At 44.0% G+C, this 21,683-nt stretch overlaps 1 protein-coding gene across 2 annotated transcripts in view; it reads left to right on the forward strand.

The window, feature by feature from the left end:
- The first annotated feature begins 311 nt into the window (after nt 1–311).
- Nucleotides 312–21,683, forward strand: part of PHACTR4 (phosphatase and actin regulator 4) — a 96,878-nt gene continuing 75,506 nt past the window's right edge. For both annotated transcript variants that reach the window (XM_074934169.1, XM_074934167.1), the window contains exon 1: nt 312–399. The gene's annotated coding sequence lies outside the window, so the exon portion shown is untranslated. The remainder of the gene's footprint in view (nt 400–21,683) is intronic.

The raw sequence follows: 21,683 nt of genomic DNA on the forward strand, positions 1-21,683 counted from the left end.
CCACCTCTCCCCAAACCGCCCCCCCTCTGCTCCCCAAACCGCCCCCCCTCTGCTCCCCACCCTCTGCTCCGCCAACTGCCCTCCGCTCCCCACCCCCACCTCTCCCCAAACCGCCCCCCCTCCGCTCCCCAAACCGCCCCACGCTCTGCTCCCCACCCTCTGCTCTGCCAACTGCCCCACGCTCCCCTCCCCACCCCAAACCGCCCCCCCTCCGCTCCCCAAACCGCGCCTACTCCCAGTACAGCTCCCCCCTGATTAATATCCCCATAATATCCCACGGCCTACAAGTCCCGGCATGCCCCGCGCGCCCCGTCCGCAGCCTGCCAGGCTTCCGGGCACGCGCCGAGCGCACTCGGAGCCGCCGCGGGGCAGAGCGGAGCCGGGGCAGGACCCAGCCAGGTGAGGCGATGCCGCCCCGCGCCCTTCCTGGCTGGGGGTGGCCGGGTGCCCCATATCCCCCCACCCACCGGGACCCTGCCCCGTATCCCCTCTGCCCCCCGGGACCCTGCCCCATCCACTGCCCGGCCCCGCCCTCCCGGGACCCTGCCCCATATCCCCCTTCCCTCTCCCTCTGCTCCCCGGGATCCTTCCCCATCCTATGGCCTGGCCCCTCTCTGCCCCGCCCTGGGACCCTTCCCCATATCCCCCTCCCTCTGCCCCCCAGGACACTTCCCCATCTTATGGGCCGGCCCCTCTGCCCTTCCCCGTACCCCACTTCCTCTGTCTCCCCCCCCCCCAGATCCTTTCCCGTCCCACTGCCTGGGGCTCTATCCCCCTCCCCCCATTCCCGCTGCCCCCCCGGGACCCTTCATCATCCCACTGCCTGGGGCTGGCTCCCGCTCTCCCCGTGCCGCCCCCCCCCACCCCACCACCTGGAGCTAGCTCCTGCACACCCTCTGCCCCCACCCCTTCCGGACCCTTCCCCAACCCACAGCCTGGTGCTGGCTCCCACTCCCTCAGCCCCCTGAGCCCCTTCCCCATCCTATGGGTCGTCCCCTCAAACTGCTGTCCCTCCCCTCCCACCCTTCCCCATTCTATGGCCAGCCCCTGTCCCCAGCCTCTTTTTGCCTGTGGCTGCCCCCATTTGACCTCCCTTTACCCTCTTTTGTCTGATGCTGGCTCCCCTCTGCCCCCTTTTGTCTCTCTTCCCCACCCCAAGCGTCCCAACTGCTCCCCCACTCTCTGCTGTGATTCTCCCTCCTTGCTTGTTGCCTGTTTCACATGCATACGCATTTTCTGTCTTCCCCACTTCACCCCCCTGCCCTTCTTTTCCCTAGCTGCCTTTTATCTCCAGGACTTCCTTTACTTCATGCATAATATCTAGCTCCATACTAAGACAAAATCCAAAGACAAAAGGGGTGTGGGGTCCAAAGCCGCTCTCATGTTGCTGTAACCCACCGCTTTTCACTGCACTGCTTGTGGAGATGGGTTATCCCCTGGCTGTTGTGGCAAGTTGGATGTTTGCGGCTGTTGAGGGATGGCATATGCTGCTTCTCGAAACCAGTGAGCTTCAGCCTTCCCTTTCTAACATAACACAATGTAACAAAAAGAAAAGGAGTACTTGTGGCACCTTAGAGACTAACCAATTTATTTGAGCATAAGCTTTCTAAGGTGCCACAAGTACTCCTTTTCTTTTTGCGAAAACAGACTATCACGGCTGTTACTCTGAAACAATGTAACAAGGGGGTGAAGGGAGAGAATTTGTGGTGGTGCCAAAGTTTAGGGCAGTGATGCCTTGCTTTCCAAGTCTCTAAGTCCCAGGAAGGGAGAGAACCTCATCTGTTTGTTTAAAGTCAGTATGGAAAAATTCAGACATGGATGCCTAAACTCTAAATCAGTATTTCAGCACTTAAATAAATAGCCCGATTTTCAAGCATGCTGCACATCCAGCAGCACCTAGCTTCAGTTGGGAGCTGCTGAGTAGTGCTTGAAAATCAGGCCACCTAAGTGCCTGTGAATATAGGCTTAAGAGCCCCCAACATTAGGCCCCCCGTTTAAAAAAAAATGTTGGCCAAGGCTTTTATTGCTATGCTTCCCTGTTCTTTTGAAACACTTAGGCCTTGACTACACACACAAGGTGTACAGTTTTAACTACCCTGGTATGACCCCACTGTTTATAGTGTCATCATAGAATTGTAGGACTGGAAGAGACTGCAAGAGGTCATCTAGTCCAGTGCAGGAGCCTTCTCTGCAAGACTGTGTCTGCAACTTCTGCTAGTTGGAACGGATTTCTTGGTATCTTTTTGCTTGATCGGCTCTCTGTTTCAGATCTCATCTGAAACACAGTTTCCTCACTTCCAACTAAATTTCCCTTTCCCTTTATAATTTATCTATGTAACTGAATTATTTAACACTAGTGCCTTGTATTGTATTTGTCCAAGTGGAGGAGGGTGAGGTCTTGAAGTGCCTATATGTAGACTTGCCACGTTAGTTGAAAAAGTATTGATGAGCTTACCTATTGGTATTTGGTATTGGTATAAAGTATTTTAGTAGTGCCCAGAAGGGGACAGGGGCACTCATGATCACAGTCCCTACATTGAAGGTCTTAATATTCCCTTTCTCAAACTTTTTGTCTTTTTAGTTTAAATGTTTATTTTCAATTGTATGAAAGCAGCTGTGCAAATATTTACAGAAATGTGGAGGTATAGCCATTTGAAAAAAAATCTCTCCAACAAAATATAGACTAGGAAGTGAGTCTCAATCCTCTTCTAGAAAGTGAACAGAAACCTCCTAAAATAGACAGCTCATGCATTTTAAATGTTGAATTCACTTTTTAAAAATATAAACAGAGACTTATCACTGGTAGATCTTTATATTCTCTAGTTTGTTTGGCGTGGGTGGTGAAGGGCAAAGCTTCCTGGGACCCTGTCTTGATGAGCAGTCTTGTTAACCGAGTTTAGTTAGCTCAATGTGGCAGGTGATAGCCTGCATTTTGGGGCTTGTCTACATGGGAAAGTTTTGCTGGTTATATACACTGTTATGGTTAAATTGATAAAACACCTCCTCCCCTCAATATACTATATTCTAGTATAAGAGATGTTATTTTTTTGGTTTATCTCAACCTCCTTCCAAAGCATGAGTTAAAAATGACAAAAAGCACTCTTAGACCAGAATAAGTGTGTCTGCATGCCAGAGTTATACTAATATCACTATACTGGTTGCAATGCACACCTTGGGTTATACCAAAAAACTTTCTTGTGTAGAGAAGACCTTTTAACAAGGCTTTCCTAACATATTCAGTGCTGTTTAAGCTGCCCCCTCTCAGGCTGAAATGTGGCTGTCTAACACAGTTTTGGACTTGTTAGAAAAGCCCTGTTAAAATACAAGCTATCATGGTGAGCTAATATGATTAAAAGAATGCACATTTTCCCCATCAGGACATACCCGGTTTATTTGCTGTGAGCCCTGGAGCAGACTTGAGCCTCTCTTGGGAGGGCGGGAGAAGGGAGGGTAACATTAGTGGGAATGTAGATCCCTGTGGAGGGACTGACACAATGGGTAAAATGTGATTGCATCCTTGTTTCTCTGCTGCCGGATCAGTAATCTGTGATTACACAGCCTTCCACTTCATTCAATCACTGGTTAATTTGATCTTCAGTTTAATTTGATGATGATCTCAGGAGCCAAATCATTTGTATTGAAACAAGCCACCTGTGTTTTGATCAAACTTGATTGCTTTAGACACAGTTAGGCATTATATTTTAAAAATTTTTTAAATTAGGAAATATTGAAGTTGCTTCAGGCATTTTAGTCAGTGATTATTATTCACTAGCTATAAAAACTCATTCAATAAGCAAAAAAGTGCTCAAGGAAAACCCATGTGGTGGTGAAAGTTGTTGTTAGCACATGGCAGCATTTATGTCAATAAGCAAGCTGTTGCCCACCCCTGTGGGCACATGGATAATGCATTCAACTATTTATTTCAAGCAAAACAATAGGTAGGGACTGGTTTGCAATGAGAGGAAGGTCCTATGAATTAATTAGGAAACTGAATAGGATTTATCCTGTGCGGGGGCTGATTGCTTGCTAATCCCACTGAAGTCTGTGGTTTAGAGGGTGCTTAGTTAGAGGTGCTCAGCATTTGATAGGATCGGGGTCCTAATTTCTCTTTTTGGTGAGAGAGGTTCTGACATTCTGTATCTCATGTGTTTTTTGTGGCTTTGAGAATGTTCTTTTGTGGGTGGGTTTTAGAACACTTGGAAAACGGAACAGTATATGGCTGGAGGAGCTCAGTGCTTGGCTTTGTGTAAAGAAAAAAGCGTTTTCAGATGTCTATTTTTATCAGTTAATTAGTAGTTCTTGCTGATTTGTCAGTGCTCTGTGATGAGAACTAGTTGAAACTAGTTCTTTTCTGCACACTGGGGGAATCACACATTTGTCAATCAGTGAATAGGCAGACCAGCAGTCGCACCTTTGTGATTGGTCCAGTGCAGGTGTTTCTTAACTCTTTCCAGATAGTACCCTTTAAATCAGCTGCTCACAAACTTGCTCTATGAATCCTTCGTGCTGCCCTCTCAACAGGCTTCTCAGGCTTCAGCATATTAAAAAAAAATATGTAGATATACAAGCACTTGGGATTTCCATAACGCCTTCAGTTGGATGATCTCAAAGTGCTCTAAAAACATGCATAAATTGCTCCATGCCTATGAGGCATGGAAATATTCCCATAAGAAGCTGAGGTAGAGGTTAGAAGTGAATAACTGATGGTCACATGGCAAGCTGGTGGGGAACTGGGCAAGAGAGAAAGCAGATCTTCTGACTGTCAGCCCTGTGCATTAAGCCACTGTGCTATCTTGTCTGACTTTTTGGTTCATGATGTGCTCCTGGTATCTGAGGATTAATTTACAAGTGACTGAGTAAATATTCAAAGGAATGCTGGGGATGGGGAAGCAAGCTTGCAAGCCAAGTGATATGGCTGGTATGATCTATAGTTACTTCAGCCCCATCCACATCAGGAACTGATATTCTACTGGGTCTATGTCATGGATACTTACCCAGCTTTAAAGAAACCAGCAAAGAAGTAATCAGCTAAGTTTGAGCAAGGGAGGTTTAAGTTAGGTATTAGGAAAATCTTTCAAACTATAAGACAGGTAAGCACTGGAACAAGGTACCTGGAGAGGTTGTAGAATCCTGGTCATTGGTGGTTCTAAAGAACAGGTTAGACAAACACCTGTCAGGGATGGTTTAGGTATACTTTAATCCTGCCTTTGTGAGTGGGGATGGACTAGATGACCTCTTGAGGTCTTTTCCAGCCCTACACTTCTGATTATTTTTTCAAGATATTTTTAAATCGAAAGATGCTGTTCTGCTCACAGACTTTCTGTTGACTTTAATTTGACCTGATTGGGGCTAGGATACCAAGATGATAGGCACTTTTTGTACCCAGTGAAATCTTCGTTGGCACAATAATGCTTATTTGAATCTATTTACATAGGACTTCAAGCCCTTTCCAAACCACATTAGAGAAACTAATTGTTCCCTGATGTTATCAGTTTAAGGAACATGATTCATCTCTTAACTGAATGGTATATTTATGTGAAACGATAGAAAACATCAGTGGCAAAGATGCGAAGAGGATGACAGTAGGGAAAACAAGTCCTTCCTTGCAAGCAGGAACCTAATGTATTGCTGTTTTTTGGAAAACCACTTGGCTTTCTACCATAATGTGGAGGAGAAAGCAAACTATTTACCTAGCCCTAACTTCATTCTTTTGTATTTGTGCCTTTGATATGCTGATTATAAAACACGGTTAAGAACTGCTTACCTAACAGCTTCATTGGCTTTCAATGAGACAAAGTGCTTGTGTACACTTAGGGCTTGTTTACACTGGCAATGTTAAAGCGCTGCTGTAGTCCTGGCAGAGTGCTGGGGGAGAGCTCTCCCAGTGCTCTAAAAAACCCACCTCCACAAGGCTGGTGCACTGTCTACACTGGCATGTTACAGCGCTTAAACTTGCTATGCTCAGGGGGGTGTTTTTTCACCCCCTTGAGCAAGAAAGTTGCAGCGCTGTAATGTGCCAGTGTAGACAAGCCCGAAGAGCACTGTGTTGGTGCAGCTGCACTGCTGTAGAGCTTAGTGAAGACACTACCCATGCTGAGAGGAGAGCTGCTGCCATCAGCATAGGTACTCCACCTCCCCGAGAGGCGGTAGCCGTGTTGACAGGAGAGGCCCTCCCGTTGACAGCACTGCCTATGCTGCGGGTTATAGCACATCACTCTTTTCCACACCCCTGAGCAATGTAGTTATACTGACATAAATTGGTAGGGTAGACCAAGCCTTAGGCTCTTAAGTGCCTAAGTCACTTTTGAAATGGGACCCAGGCTCCTAATCCATTTAGGCTTATTTGCAGATTTTACCTCTAGTGTCTGATTCTCCTCTCCTTTTATATATTTTCTGCTGCTATAAATCAGGAATAATTCCATTAAAGTCCAGGCAGGTCTGCACTAGAAAGCTTTGCTAGTACAGTACAGCAATATGTTAGAAGCATGATCATTGAAAACAAAGAACTGTATCAGCAAAAGCCCTAGTGTAGACTCAGTTACACTGACATCAAAGTGCTTTTGCTGGTAGCTGATTTTACTCTCCAAACCGATATAAGCGGTACTGGCAAAGGTACAGTTAGTGTTTTGCTGGTATAAGCTGTGTTATACTAAGGGTTGGCTGGTATCGTTATACCGGAAAACTTTTTCTAGTGTAGACATGGCTTCAGTGGAGTTACACCAGTAAAAAAACTGGTTGGAGAAAAATTATTCTTCCAGGCTAGAACTGTTCTTTGCCGGCTGGGTAGAGTATTAAACCATTTTTGCCTGAACTATTAACTTGTTTTTTAAAGCTGTTCTGCTAACATGGCTATACCAAAAGTATGGATGTGGCCGTAGAATCTTGATTACTATTCACCGTTTCAGTATGGGGATTCAAAAGTACGACTGGCCTTGCATTTTAGATGTACCGGTCATTTCCAGCTGGGACCTATAACAGGATGATGATTGCTGGAATATGCTTAATGGGGCCAACTGGCTTATGCAAACAAGGTTGGTCTCTCACTGTCATAGATGTTAGCACGTTTCATCTCCTGTAAACAGTATTTAATTAAGTGTTCCACTGAAAGATTCAGAAGTGAAAGAGATTGTTAGTCACTTTGGGCTCACTTCCTTGTGAGGGATTCTTGCACAGAGCCAAAAGAAATATTTGAATGAAATAGAAACGCAGCTTTTTTTCCTATTTGAAAAGTTTTCACTGTCTATACATGAGAGGGTCCACATTCTTCTGGGTGTCCTAAGCTTCATGTACCCTGGGCTGTGGGCCAAATTAGTGTTTATATCCTCTTTCTAACATGTCCCATCAGTGACAGTGGTGGTAAAATCAGGCCCATTGTTTGGTCATGTTGACAGGATCACATCGTTGTGACATTACCCAGGATACAATCTGGAACAGCTGTGTTGCCTTTTACACTGCTTCGCTGTGAGAGCTACCACTTCTGGTCTGCCCACACAGCCTTCAGCCTGTAAATCACTCCCAGTTATACTGTACAAGTGCTGTGGCCAGCCACCCATGAATTACACCAGCAGGGCAACAATAGCAAGCTCCCAGTCTCAGACTTTCCCCTAGCAATGTGCATCTTGTAGTACCCAGCCCCTCCTGGCAATACAGGCTCATATAAAGTCCATCATTTACATAATAGAAAATGATATTCACAAGTCTTGTTGTTCCAAATGAAATTTCCCAAACACTTCAATTCAAACAGTGGATTAGATAAAACAGTAAAACAAGTTTATTAACTACAGGAAGATAGATTTTAAGTGATTACAAGTAATGAGGCATAAATGTCAGAATTGGTTACAAAGAAATGAAAGGTAAAATGCAAAATAATACCAAACTTAACAAGCTAAGTGAATTTAAAGCAAAAGGGGGTCTTTCACCACATGGTCTAGCAGTTTTACTGGCTAACTCTTTCAGCCAGAATCTCTCCCCAGTTCGGTAATGCTTCCTTTGTCTTTCAAGTGTTGTCTATGCCATGTGTACAGGTGAAGGGACGAATAATCTAGGGAGTTTGCGCCCCTTTTTTATAGTAATTCTTTTCTTTGAGAATCATTTCCATCTGGGGTTCAGGTGACGGAACGTCTGTGGGACTGGAAACTTCCAGCTGTTTCTTTGCCAACATGTAAATTTCTCTCTCACCCTTTTTCCTCCAAAGAATGGCCGCTTAACCAGGTGATAGTCCATTTGATTTTGTTGACACTTGGCTGAAATGTTTGGCCGGTTTGCCTTTTGTCTCTGAGGAACTGGTTTGTGCCTTCTTTTCTAAATTTGGAGCATGTCTCATCAAAGTCATACAGTAGAGTTTTATAACTTTACATGCAATGTTGACCCACATATTTTATCAGGACAATAATGATCAGCATATTATGAGCTTTCAAATGATACCTCACAAGGCATACTTTGTACAAAATCCATTATAGTTTTTAAAAAGGGTGAACATAGGGATACAGACCATCACAGTCATATTAGAAGTATATTTTAAAAAGATGCTGAAACATGTTTCAAACATGGTTCTGGCATAGTGTGGTCCCAGGCATATTGGCCAGCGAAATGGTGAGGAAGCCAGTGTAGCTGGCATGCTTAATCATGATTCCAGAACTCTCTTCTGGGTTCATTCAGGCCTTGGACATGTAATATCAGGCTTTCTATGTGGAATTACCCAATGAGCAATGTATGTAATGTTTTCCTTGGCAGCTGTGTTTTACAGTAGAGTTTTGAAATTAGCTGTGGATTCAGGCCACTGGCTTTTTTATTAAGTTTCTGCACTTTGTGCTGGAGTGGCAGCAAAGGCCAGAACACATAATGCTCGCAGACTTACTTTGGGGAAAGTTCATACTTGCTAACTCAGTTTGATTGCTCTTTATGGCCTGCAGTAAATTTATCATTAACTTTAGAAGTGCAGGTTTCAGAGTAACAGCCGTGTTAGTCTGTATTCATAAAAAGAAAAAAGAAAAGAAGTACTTGTGGCACCTTAGAGACTAACCAGTTTATTTGAGCATGAGCTTTCGTGAGCTACAGCTCACTTCATCGGATGCATAGCATATCGTGGAAACTGCAGAAGACATTATATACACACACAGACCATGAAACAAAACTTCCTCCCACCCCACTCTCCTTCTGGTAACAGCTTATCTAAAGTGATCATCAAGGAGGGCCATTTCCAGCACAAATCCAGGTTTTCTCACCCTCCCCCCCCCCCCCCCCCCCCACAGACACACATACAAACTCACTCTTCTGCTGGTAATAGCCCATCCCTCTTTGAAACCTCTCTTTATAATGCTCATGATAATCAAGGTGGGTCATTTCCAGCACTAATCCAGGTTTTCTCACCCCCCCCCCACACCCCCCTCCAAAAACCACACACACAAACTCACTCTCCTGCTGGCAATAGCTCATCTTACAATGTGCACAGCAATAATCCAAGTTTAACCAGAACGTCTTGGGGGGGGGGGGGGGGTTGTAGGAAAAAAACAAGGGGAGATAGGCTACCTTGCATAATGACTTAGCCACTCCCAGTCTCTATTCAAGCCCAAATTAATAGTATCCAATTTGCAAATGAATTCCAATTCAGCAGTTTCTCGCTGGAGTCTGGATTTGAAGTTTTTTTGCTTTAAGATAGCGACCCTCATGTCTGTGATTGCGTGACCAGAGAGATTGAAGTGTTCTCCGACTGGTTTATGAATGTTATAATTCTTAACATCTGATTTGTGTCCATTTATTCTTTTACGTAGAGACTGTCCAGTTTGACCAATGTACATGGCAGAGGGGCATTGCTGGCACATGATGGCATGTATCACATTGGTGGATGTGCAGGTGAACGAGCCTCTGATAGTGTGGCTGATGTTGTTAGGTCCTGTGATGGTGTCCCCTGAATAGATATGTGGGCACAGTTGGCAACGGGCTTTGTTGCAAGGATAGGTTCCTGGGTTAGTGGTTCTGTTGTGTGGTATGTGGTTGTTGGTGAGTATTCGCTTCAGGTTGGGGGGCTGTCTGTAGGCAAGGACTGGCCTTTCTCCCAAGATTTGTGAGAGTGTTGGGTCATCCTTCAGGATAGGTTGTAGATCCTTAATAATGCATTGGAGGGGTTTTATTTGGGGGCTGAAGGTGACGGCTAGTGGCGTTCTGTTATTTTCTTTGTTAGGCCTGTCCTGTAGTAGGTGACTTCTGGGAACTCTTCTGGCTCTATCAATCTGTTCTCTTACTTCTGTCTGATATGTACTTACTTATTTTTGCTGAATATGCATGATAACTAGTATTAGGAGGAAGTGGAAAATTTAGCTCATTCATTGGTAGTACATGTCTGATATCTCAGTCCTGACTGACTCTTTTTGTACTGCATTCAGTGAATACTGACAGCTATTCTGGAATACTGAAGTATCCAGCTTCCCTGTTTAGAATATGGGGCTTATACAGAACATATCTGGTGGACTTCAATAATTACTAATACAGACAAAGCAGTGAATTTCATCACTGTGATGTATTTAGTTGGCTTTTTAAAAAGACCCTATGAGCACAATCCAGTCATTGGTTATAGAAAAGTAATCATACAACTGGAAGGGACCTCAAGAGGTCATTTAGTCCAGTCCTCTGTACTTTTGGCAGGACTAAGTATTATCTAGACCAGGTGTTTGTCTAACCTGCTCTTAAAAATCTCCAATGATGGAGATTCCATAGCACCTCTAGGCAATTTATTCCAGTGCTTAATCACCCTGACAGTTAAGAAGTTTTTCCTAATGTCCAACCTAAACCTCCCTTGCTGCAATTTAAGCCCATTGCTTCTTGTCCTATCTCAGAGGCTAAGAAAAACCATTTTTCTTCCTCCTCCTTGGGAACAACCTTTTACATACTTGAAAACTGTTGTCATGTCCCCTCTCAGTCTTCTCTTTTCCAGACTGAACAAACCCAGGTTTTTCAATCTTCCCTCATAGGTCATGTTTTCTAGACCTTTAATCATTTTTGTCACTCTTCTCTGGACTCTCTCCAATTTGTCCACATCCTTCCTGAAATGTGGCGCCCAGAACTGGACACAATACTCCAGTTGAGGCCTAATCAGCGCAGAGTAGAGCAGAAGAATTACTTGTCGTGTCTTGCTTACAACACTCCTGCTAATACATCCCAGAATGATGTTTGCTTTTTTTGCTTTTTTGCTTTTTTTGCAACAGCGTTACACTGTTGACTCATATTTAGCTCTTGGTCTGCTATGACCCACAGATCCCTTTCCGCAGTACTCCTTCCTAGGCAGTCATTTCCCATTTTGTATGTGTGCAGCTGATTGTTCCTTCCTAAATGGAGTACTTTGCATTTGTCCTTATTGAATTTCATCCTATTTACTTCAGACCATTTCACCAGTTTGTCCAGATTATTTTGAATTTTAATCCTATCCTCCAAAGCATTTGCAACCCTTCCCAGCTTGGTATCGTCTGCAGATTTTATAAGTGTACTCTGTATGTCATTATCTAAATAATTGATGAAAATATTGAACAGAACCGGACCCAGAACTGATCCCTGCGGGACCCCACTCATTATGTCCTTTCAGCATGACCGTGAACCGTTGATAACTACTCTCTGGGAACGCTTTTCCAGCCAGTTTTGCTCCCACCTTATAGTAGCTCCATCTAGGTTGCATTTCCCTAGTTTGTTTGTGAGAAGGTCATGCAAGACAGTATCAAAAGCTTTACTAAAGTCAAGATCTACCGCTTCTCTTCCCTCCTCTTCCCCTCCCTCCCCCCGTCCGCCGCCTTGTTACCCTGTCAAAGAAAGCTATCAGGTTGGTTTGACACAATTTGTTTTTGACAAATCTATGCTGAGTGTTACTTATCACTTGTCATAAGGAAGGAAATAATCTTTGCAAACACATCACAGATTTGGAAAGTAAAGTAAAAGAATGCTGTAGGATCCATTAGGCCTGCGTTCTATTAATAGTTCTGATGCCGACATACCCTGTGACGTGAGGCAAGTCACTTGACTCCATGCCTTTGTTTCCTCTCTTGTCCTGTCTGTCTTAATAAGAGAGTAGCTGCCTCTCATGTATCATGGGCTTTTATAATGTCAGTGATTAATATTCTAAGTCTTAATCCCTGTGAAATGTGAAATAACCGTGTATTTAGTTCTAAAATATTTCTTAATATTCTCCAGTTTGAATATTTGGTCAGGTTTCATTCTTGGTTTTTCTGCTTCCCTTGGGTCATCCTTTCTGTGTCGTGATACATTTCTTCATTTAATAGTTTCAGTCTCTGCTGTGGGGAGGCTTTCTGTTTGAGACATACTGTGATGGGAACATGTTTACCATTAGGTTTTCATTACTTAGTGACATTCTTGCAAAGTGAGACTTTTATTGAACAATCTTAACATCTCCGTGTGAAAAGAAAAAGAAACTGCAGAGAAATTTCCTCTTTCACCGCCCCTCAAATTGAAACATTTAAGAGGAACATAGGTAGAGAGAACAAAGATTCTAGCATAAAAACTGGATATGTTAAAATTTCTAACTAGTAAATGAATTGTGGATGATCTCAGTTGAAGGATTTATTCTGATTTGAGAGCATTGGTCTCTGGAAAAATTAAACCTTTTTTAAAACCCACTTTGCTGTTCTGGCAAGTTTTGGTGAGTGCCTCCCCACCCCTTGCCTTGCTTGATTGGTCCATGCTGAGCATCAGCTGGACCAAAGTGTATTGTGCTCTTGTCTGTGGATCTTTTTGCCCAATGGCATGGCAAAATGGAGTTGGAAAGTTGGCAGTTTGCAGTTCTGTGTTGGCAGTTAAAAGGGTGGAAAAGGGTCTTTGCTCAAAGCTCTTATAGAGTGATTCATGGCAGTAAAGGACCCTTAAATGTTTAGATAGTATGATTTTATTTTTTCTGTTTGATAATTTAATCTCCATGCAAGGCTGAACTATAGCTGCAGAAAGGCTTCCAGTGTATGAAAGGAAAGCATAATTAGTACCAGGTATTGGAAATCAGTCCGTTTAATTTATAATTTCTGTTTCTAAAGTTTGCAGTTGTGCAAATTATTAACTAGCAGACACATTTGATTGCAGATGGTCACTAAAGTCAGACTTGACTCTATTGCAGCAGCCTCTTGTAAGTTATTGAGTGACTGCTCTTTTTTTTAATGTGACTTGAGGGCTTGTCAACACTTAAAACGCAGCAGTGATGCAGCTGCACCACTTTTGGGAAGACACTGCCTACGCTGATGGGGAGGGGTTCTCCCATTGGCATACGTACGCCACTTCTCCGAGAGGCGGTAGTTCAGTCTACAGGAGAATTCTCCTGTCAACCTATTGCTGTCTGTACCAGGGGTTATGTTGGTTTAACTGTGGCTTTCAGAGGTGTAGGCATTTCACGATCTTGAGAGACAGTTATACCAACCTAATTTCCCAGGCCACAGAAACAAAAATAACCTTTTTTGTAAATGTGTTGTGCTCTCTGAAGGCAACTTGATTGAAATGTCGGTCAAGATATCATTACAAGACTTGCCTATAGTGGAGTGGTGGTGTCCCTCAAGGCAGTTTTTCACACAGTGGTGTGGGGTATGCTGGAATGCCTACCGACAGAGAGCAGTGTCTTTTGCTGACACAGCTTTTCATGGTGAGGATGCATGGCACTGGAAAAAGCAGCCAAGTGTGCGTGTGCTGTACCAACATAGTAATGTTGGCAGCTAAGTGTTGGCAAAGATTCTGACAGCAAAACTTTCTAGTGTAGACATGGCCTGAATTAAGTAGGGAAGAGAAATTGTGATCTGTTGACACTTGGTGCTAGTAGTGGTGTTTCTGTAACAATCTAGATCTCCTCGTTTGCCGTCAATATAACGGTGTCTGTGTGCTGGCTGCGGCTAGGAGGCAGAACGGGTGGTTTGAGAGAGTGCCATATAGATTCTAGCAATCCAGTTGGCTGTGCTTGCAAACAGAAATTTACTCCTGTTTACTCTTCCTGCATTTTTGTAGTGGGTGCATGTGACTTCAGGCGCACCTGTTCCTGGGTTGTTTGTTAGATCTTAAAAACTAATTAAGGTGCTAAACTCCATTGCTTTTCTGCAAGAGAGTTCCCCTACAACTCTGCTGTACGAGAGCAAGACTAGTTTCTTGGCAGAGCTTGTATGGGGGAACATTTGAGTTAAGATCTGATATGCATGAAATATTGTTCAGTCGCTCTCAGGCCCTTCCTTGTTCACGGAGGCGCACCTCTGTTTCAGGTAGCTGATGCATGGCATTGCATGTTTAATCACAGTTTCTGTAGCAGCAAAACCTTTAACAAGAGGGTGGAGTTCCCTGCCAGTTCATTGCAGTGTATTTTGAGTATTTTATGGCCTATTTATAGATGCTTGGTGTGTGGTGTTGATCAGAGTCACATTTGTAAAGGATAGGTTTCAAAAACTTTCCCGCATTCATGACATAAATATCGAAGGGCAGAAAAAAGAAAGCTTAGAAAGCTGCAGTGGCGCAGTTGCACTGCTTTCCTCCCCGAGAGATGGTAGCGATGTTGCTGGAGAAGCTTTCCCGTCGATATAGTGCTGTCTACCCCAGGGGTTAGGTCAGTATAACTACATTGCTCAGGGACATGGATTTTTCACACTTCTGAGCAGGGCTGTCCTTTGGGGGGGGGGGGGGGGGCGGTGCGGGGCCCGGGACATAGGTGCTGAGTTTCTAATCTGCCAGGGGATACTCCACCCCTTCCGTCAAGGCCCCACCTCCTAGTGCTGCAAGAAATTTCTAACTTTCCCACTAATTAGCATGAGCTAGTTCCTTGGAAAATGTATGTAGTGCTATTAGTGTGCATGGCACTTTATAGCCGAGTAAACTCGAGAGCAGTGGTGGGCCACCTGCGGGCCCCCGCTTCCCGCAGCTCCCATTGGCCGAGAATGGTGAACCGTGGCCACTGGGAGCTACAGGCAGCCATGCATGCGGACGGTTAACGTAAACAAACTGTCTCGTGGCCTGTCAGCGCATTACCCTGACGGGCTGTGGGTTGCCCGTCACTGCTCTAGAGCAGTGCTATTCAAAGTGGTGGTCCGCGGATGAGCCATCGGCTGCCAGTCTGCACGCACATTGGGGGGAAAGAAATTGCTGGTCCCCCACATCCGATAGCTTGAGAAGCACTGCTCTAGAGAATATAGAGTAGTATTCCTTATACCAGTGTAAGATTGGCAAACATAGTAGAAATATATCAGGAGGCTTTTGGCTAATCCTGAGAGATTTTCCATGAATCACAATTTTTCCCAGCTTTTGTCTAATTTACTTGGCCTCTTATTTATATTTTATCATTGTAAATCTCAAGGGATACTTAAAAACCATCTGTTGCTGGATCAAGTGTCAGGGACCGCAAACTACATTCTGAAGTCAAGTATTTCTTAGATGACCACTCTAACCCTAATTTTTAATTACAGTAACGAGTGTATCAGAGTAATCAAGATAATCAGTTGACTGAAACATTCTGTTTGCAGATTCAAAACCTGCAGCCTTATTTCTGAGCAATGCCCTATCAAAATCATGGTGCATTCCTGATATTATTATGCCATGTCCATTACTGTGGTATCCCAGGGCTTCCAGCCATTTTGGGGAGAAGGGGGTTGAATGTTTTTGATTAGGGACCTATTCTGAAATGGTTAACAATGTTAGCAGTTGAATGCTAGATTAAATTTACTTCAGCAGCAACACCTCTGTGAAGTGAGAGGTTGTGGTGGAGGAGAGCATGACCTTTGTTTCTGTCTGCCTGTCTACAGACATCAGATCACCAGGCTAGGTATATTCTGAAGTCCCTTCTGAACCTGAATGGATCATTTGAGTGGGTGGATTCACTGACAGCACATATCCCAAAAGCAATACATAATGCAATGCTTTTGACTGACTCTGCTCAAGAGAGCCTGTGGTAGTAAGGGCAGGGGCTTGTCTGTATGCAGCATTCTGCCTGGCTATATCCAATTCTAATAGTTTCTCATATTTAATGAGCAGTAGTTCACGCATGTGTGTATTTTAAAAAAAAGAGAGTAGGGCTGGTGTCTGGTTCACATTGTAATCCTCTGCCGTTTCAGAGGCTTAGGCTTGGTCTACACTACGTACGTTCTTCAATATAACTACGTTGCTCAGGGGTGTGAAGAATCCACACCCCTGAGCAATGTAGTTATACCAACCTTAACTCCCCATTTAGACAGCGCTATGTTGATGGGAGAGCTTCTCTCAGTGACATAGCTGCTGCCTCTCGCAGAGGTGGAGTTATTAAGCCGATGGGAGAGCTCTCTCCCATCGGATTAGAATGTGCTCCAGCAGTGCAGCTGTACTGCTGCACCTCTGTAAGTGTCGACAAGCCCAAAGAGAAGCACCAGCTAAGCCGGTTCCAGCCTGACCCCCAACGCTTGTATTGCTATTTTTAGCCCTGTGTAGCCTGATTCTCACGAACCCAAGTCAATGGCTCAGGCTCTTAGATCAATTGTTGCAGGGCTTTTATTGCAGTGTAGACTTACCCTGAGGTCCTCTTTCCATTCGTCCCTTACATCCTTTGTCTCTGAGCTGCAGTCATATTCTCTTGGAAACAAAGCTACTGTCCCTGGCTACTAACTGTATAACTGGTTTATCACGCTTTCTTTTAGCAATTGGCGTGAGGGCTCCTGAACGTGTTTTAAAAAGGTACATTGGTTGTTGTCTCTTACAATGGTACACAGACTGGTTTTTCCCCCCATACGCTCACCCCATGTGTATTCCCACTGCCCTCCCACTTCCAATCGGTCCTTTGGTTTTTGGTAGGGTGAATCTAACGAATTTTTGAAGGTAATACATAGGCACTGGATTACTTCAATTTCCTATTGTTACTCTGAGTGACAAATAGAGCATTGTCCTTGTTTTCAGACCATAATAATTTAGACCAGACTGTCTGCATTTTTATTTGCAGACCCTGAAAACTTCATTTAAAAAGGAATGATATTTAGTGGGCCCCGTCTATGCTCAATTCCAAGTCTGCTCGCCAGATCTGTTTGGAAAAATATTTCATGATAGAAAGAGGCGAACGCTTTTGTTGGCTAGTATCAATAGGGCTGAACTGCAGTGAGCCATATTGTAACTCACCATTTGACCCTATTTATACCGGCCAGGGAAATCATGTTTGCACCTTTCCAGCAGAGTGTTGTTCAAACATTGTGTGAATTCAGCACAGATGGTGTCTTAGCAACGTGGTTAGATTTCAGGTTTCGTGCTGAAAGTGATAAGATTGCTTTGCAAACTTTTACTCGCCCACTCACCCAAGGTGAGTGATAATATTTTGACGGGCGAGTAAAATATCATTATGAATCGGCATGGTAAAAGTCTTTTGTGCTTGGGCTGGCAAATTTTTCTTGATCTTACAAGGGACATAAACTACTTTGCAAATGGAGAAGCATAGAGAGCTTAAAGTAAGGAAATTAATGGAAACTCTTTTGATTGGTGATGGTAGGAAGCTGCTCTGTGTAGATTGTTCAAAATTCGTGATACGTTTGGCTGGATTGAAAGCGCCTGCTGTTGGGAAAACATGAGCTGCAAAATCTTACACTTGCATGTTTCCCCCTTGACTATTCTCGGAGTAAATTGATGGGAGCACGTAAGTACTTAGATATGTAGAACCTGTAGCTGGACGTGAGCTGCTCCCAACTGTGGCTAATATGCTTCTGTAATCTTTACAGAGGACTGTTGGATTTCCTGCTTTCCCCAATTTCAGCTCTAGCTCTTCACAGCAGTTAATTTGATGCGTAAGTCCAGGATCTACCTCTGGCAATAGCCAGTACTCTGATGCCTGGGGTCAGATTTGCAGTTGTGGAAATAGGGACCCCAGGCAGGAGTGAAGAAGGAGAATTTATTCTTCCTGGTGGCTGTGGTGATCAGATTATACTATGAAGCATGACATTTTGATTACCTATTGAAATGGTTTCCTTGTCTTGGCAGACGCAGCAGCAAGTTTCTCAGTTTGAATAATCAAAAATGCATCTGGTGGCTAAGTGTTCCCTTTGTGTATTCAAATCTTGTAGCCTTCTGCTATACAGTATCTGGACCTACACTTCTTCCTTTAAGATTATGCTGCAGAAGGAGACTCTAGGAGGAAAATAGACTCCAAGTTAGGGTACAAGATTAAAGACCATTCCAGCTTCTCTCTCACCAACAGAAGTTGGTCCAATAAAAGATATTGCCTGATCCACCTTAGCTTTTGGGAAAGTTATTTACCTGGCTGCTGGGGAAGAAGTATTGCAGATCTGATGCCCTCCACTGAGGAGGAGGATGCTCTGTGGTAACTGCTGATGGGGAGGAGAAGAGGAGCATGAAAGTGACTTATACCGTGTAGTTCCCTTGGGAGATAACTGTCCAGGATTTTCCCCAAGGTTAGCCTTTTTAAGTTCTACCACTATCCAGCTACCTCTCGTGTAGGCCTGGAGTACTGGTAGTGTAGGCAGATCTTAGATGCCTTACCACCATCTAATCTTGCTCAGAGCAAGTCAAGGGGGAGCTGATGTATAAATGCTCGCAGCTGGTCTACACTAGTGCTACCACTGGTGGAAGTGCAATGGTGGGAGAAAGTAAAATACCCAGTGCAGACACACCCCAGTTTCTGTCAGCATACTAAGGAGAAGTACTGAAATCCAGCAGTCACTCCTAAACGAATACACTTGCTTCACTTTAGACCTGCCGTGGAGAAGATATAAAACAGTGAGCTGTAGAGAAATGTTCCCAGCATTGCAATTGCAGAATAAAAAGCCTTTTTTTTAAAAGTGTCAAACATTATAGGCTGTTTAACTGAAAATTGCCAGTTATTTCCAAGCAGGCAGCCAAAAGCCTCATGTTTATAGGAAGACTTAAGTCTTCCTACTAGAATCCAGTTGACCACCCAGAATAAAATAAATAGCCCTTTAGAGGGGGGAATAATTTTGTGATCAGCTCCCTGTGCTCATGTATCACTAATGTTCAAATTGACCACTATTTGCTGAGGGGATGCTGAGACTATGGCAGGTTAGAGGAGGACCACATATACAAGGGGGAAAAGTTGTCTTTTCCTAGAATCCGATGGGCGGGGGGAGTCAAGTTGTAATCCTTTCTCTGCCCATTGAATTGTTCTCTGCAGTAGATATAGTCAAGTTCTGTAGGAGGCGGATTGGCCTTTCAGATAGGGCATATTAATAGAGACAGGAGTCTTGGATTCTGTTCCTAGTTCTGCTGTTAACTTGTTCTGTGACTGGGGTAGTCAATTATTTTTGTCAAGGTCCAAATTTCTTGGTCAAAGTATAGGCAAGATCCAGATCCCAGAGAAAACAATGCAAAGAATAACAATAAGTAAATAAAAAGATTTGGGGGTCCATTCAAAAGCGTCTGGTGGTCCGGTTTTGGCTCGTGGTCAGCCTATTGACTACCCCTGTTCTCTGACCTTAGGCAAGTCAATTAAACTATCTATCCCTATTTTACAAATGGGGAAACTGAAGCAGAATGATTCTTTAGAACATCTAACAAAAAGTGCTATTTAAGCAGAGGCAGTATTGTAGGAGAGCTGCTGTAGGTGAGTAGCCTGCTGCATATTCATGGATGGTTGCTGAGGCTGTGTACACACTGCAGCTTATGTTGGTATAAGTTATATCTCTCAGGGGTGTGAATAAGCCACCCCGTGAGTGACATAAATTACACAGACCTAAACGCTGCACTGTCGGTGGGAGAGCTTCTCCTGCTGACACAGCTACCGTCCTCAAGGGCTGGAGTAATTAAATCAACGGGAGAGCTTGCTCCCATCGGCTTAGAGCGTCTGCACTAGCAGTGCTGGCAGCACCAATGCAGTACAGTCATTGTACACTATGTTGCACCAATGGAATCTAGCCAGAGCCGGAGCAAGAGTTGCTGTGCAGTGGTGGGGGTTCGGATCATATTATAGCACCACGTTCCCCTCAGTCTAGTTATAACAGTACGGTCTTGGCAGAGTACATGGGCCCAAGTTACCGTTCAGGGCTGCATTATAACCATGATAAAGATTGGATGATTAGTAAAATTATAATATTGTTTGATCTGCCTACATGCAAGTCTAAGATGTGGTGTTATGGTTGGAGAATTACTGTGTTCTAAAATGATTCCTTAACAAAGCACTTTTGCTAGTGTAGACAGGATCGGGCAGGTATGCTTTCTATCTCCATGCCCTGATGTAGAAATGCTTTGCTGGAAGTGAAACAGGGTTTCTGTGCAGTGGGCGTCCATCTCATCCACCTGTCAGCTTTGGCTGTAGAACTGGGATTTGGAGATGCTGTCTAATTAAGCCTGGCTCTTCTCTTCAGTGGCTTTTTATTGCACATATTTCAGTATATTGTGCTTAATTAGTTCAGTCCAGGTCATAGATGGATTCTTGACACTGGCAATCTCATCAAATTGGAATGAATCACAGGGGAGATGGTAGGACTGGTGGAATTAGAATTCCTCTCTCTCATTAGGCCTTGAGGCACCCAGAGGAATCACCAGATCCTATCGGGAAGAAATTAAAAAGATAGGGTGTGGTAGGAATTTCTGAGGCTTGGTCTAGACTACCAATTTATGTTGGTATGACTGGAAAATCCACACCCCTGAGCAATATAGTTATACTGACCTAACCCCTGTTGTAGACAATGCTTCGTCAATGGGAGAAGTGCTCTAGTCACTGTAGGTAGCGCCTTCACTAAGTGCTATGGTGGTGAGCTGCACTGCTGTAATTGCAGACAAGTCCTTAGAAAGTGTTTCTTCCAGATTACTTTCAAGTATTTGCATTCTCGCATATGTTTAACAGTACTTTTATTGCACTTTCCATTCAAAGATCTCAAAACGCCTTACAAAGGTGGGTAAGCACTGTCTCCATTTTACCAGAGTCCTGATCCTGACTCTTATTCTGGTGCCTTATCCACTGGATCAAAACTGCCTCATTGTAAGACAGAGGATCTAAAAAACATGGCATTACAATGAACTATTGAATTCGCTGGCTACAAGAAAGGAGTGAATGAGGAAGCTGGCAGGATCTGCTGATACGGGATTAATATCTGTGGTGTTTACAGTGGCAAAGAGTCTTGTGGCACCTTATAGACTAGCAGACGTATTGGAGCATAAGCTTTCATGGGTGTTTACAGTTTTTCATAGGGTGCCCCTTTAAGATAGAAATCCTCACCTGGGCACCCATCTCCACACCAAGCCCATACCTTCTCTGGGACAACTAGAGGTAAATCATCCTCAAGGAAGTGTAAGTTACAGCTCTGTTTTAAATGACTTTTTGAATGCATTTACCCAATAAATGAAGTAGGGCTTCCCTGGTCTGTACTTATCTGGCTTGCCCTCATCTGTCTATTGGCACTGAACCTGCTTCCTGCTGCTGTAATTCCTCCAGGCCACTTTGTATTTTGGTTCTGTCCTACAGTCCCTTCCCTCAGTTTTGTTTTAAGTAGTAAACTTGTTCACAGTTGGTTTTATGCTGAAGGAATATCTGTGATGCAGGCATGGAACAGGCAAACCGGGTGTTTGCTATGAGGCAAAACTGTCTCTTGTTGGGGGGCATGTTAATTTATGTTTGTAGCCTGTTTTTTTTAGTGTTTTTACATCAACAGTGAATGTGTGTTAGCTAACTGACTGTAAATTACTCATGGATATAGGCACTGTAGTTTTTAGTGTAGCTAGGAGAGCTCAACCACGTGTGTGGGGTATAGTGT

The sequence above is a fragment of the Natator depressus genome, chromosome 19 (genome assembly GCF_965152275.1).
Source record: "Natator depressus isolate rNatDep1 chromosome 19, rNatDep2.hap1, whole genome shotgun sequence".
Classification (NCBI taxonomy): domain Eukaryota; kingdom Metazoa; phylum Chordata; order Testudines; family Cheloniidae; genus Natator; species Natator depressus.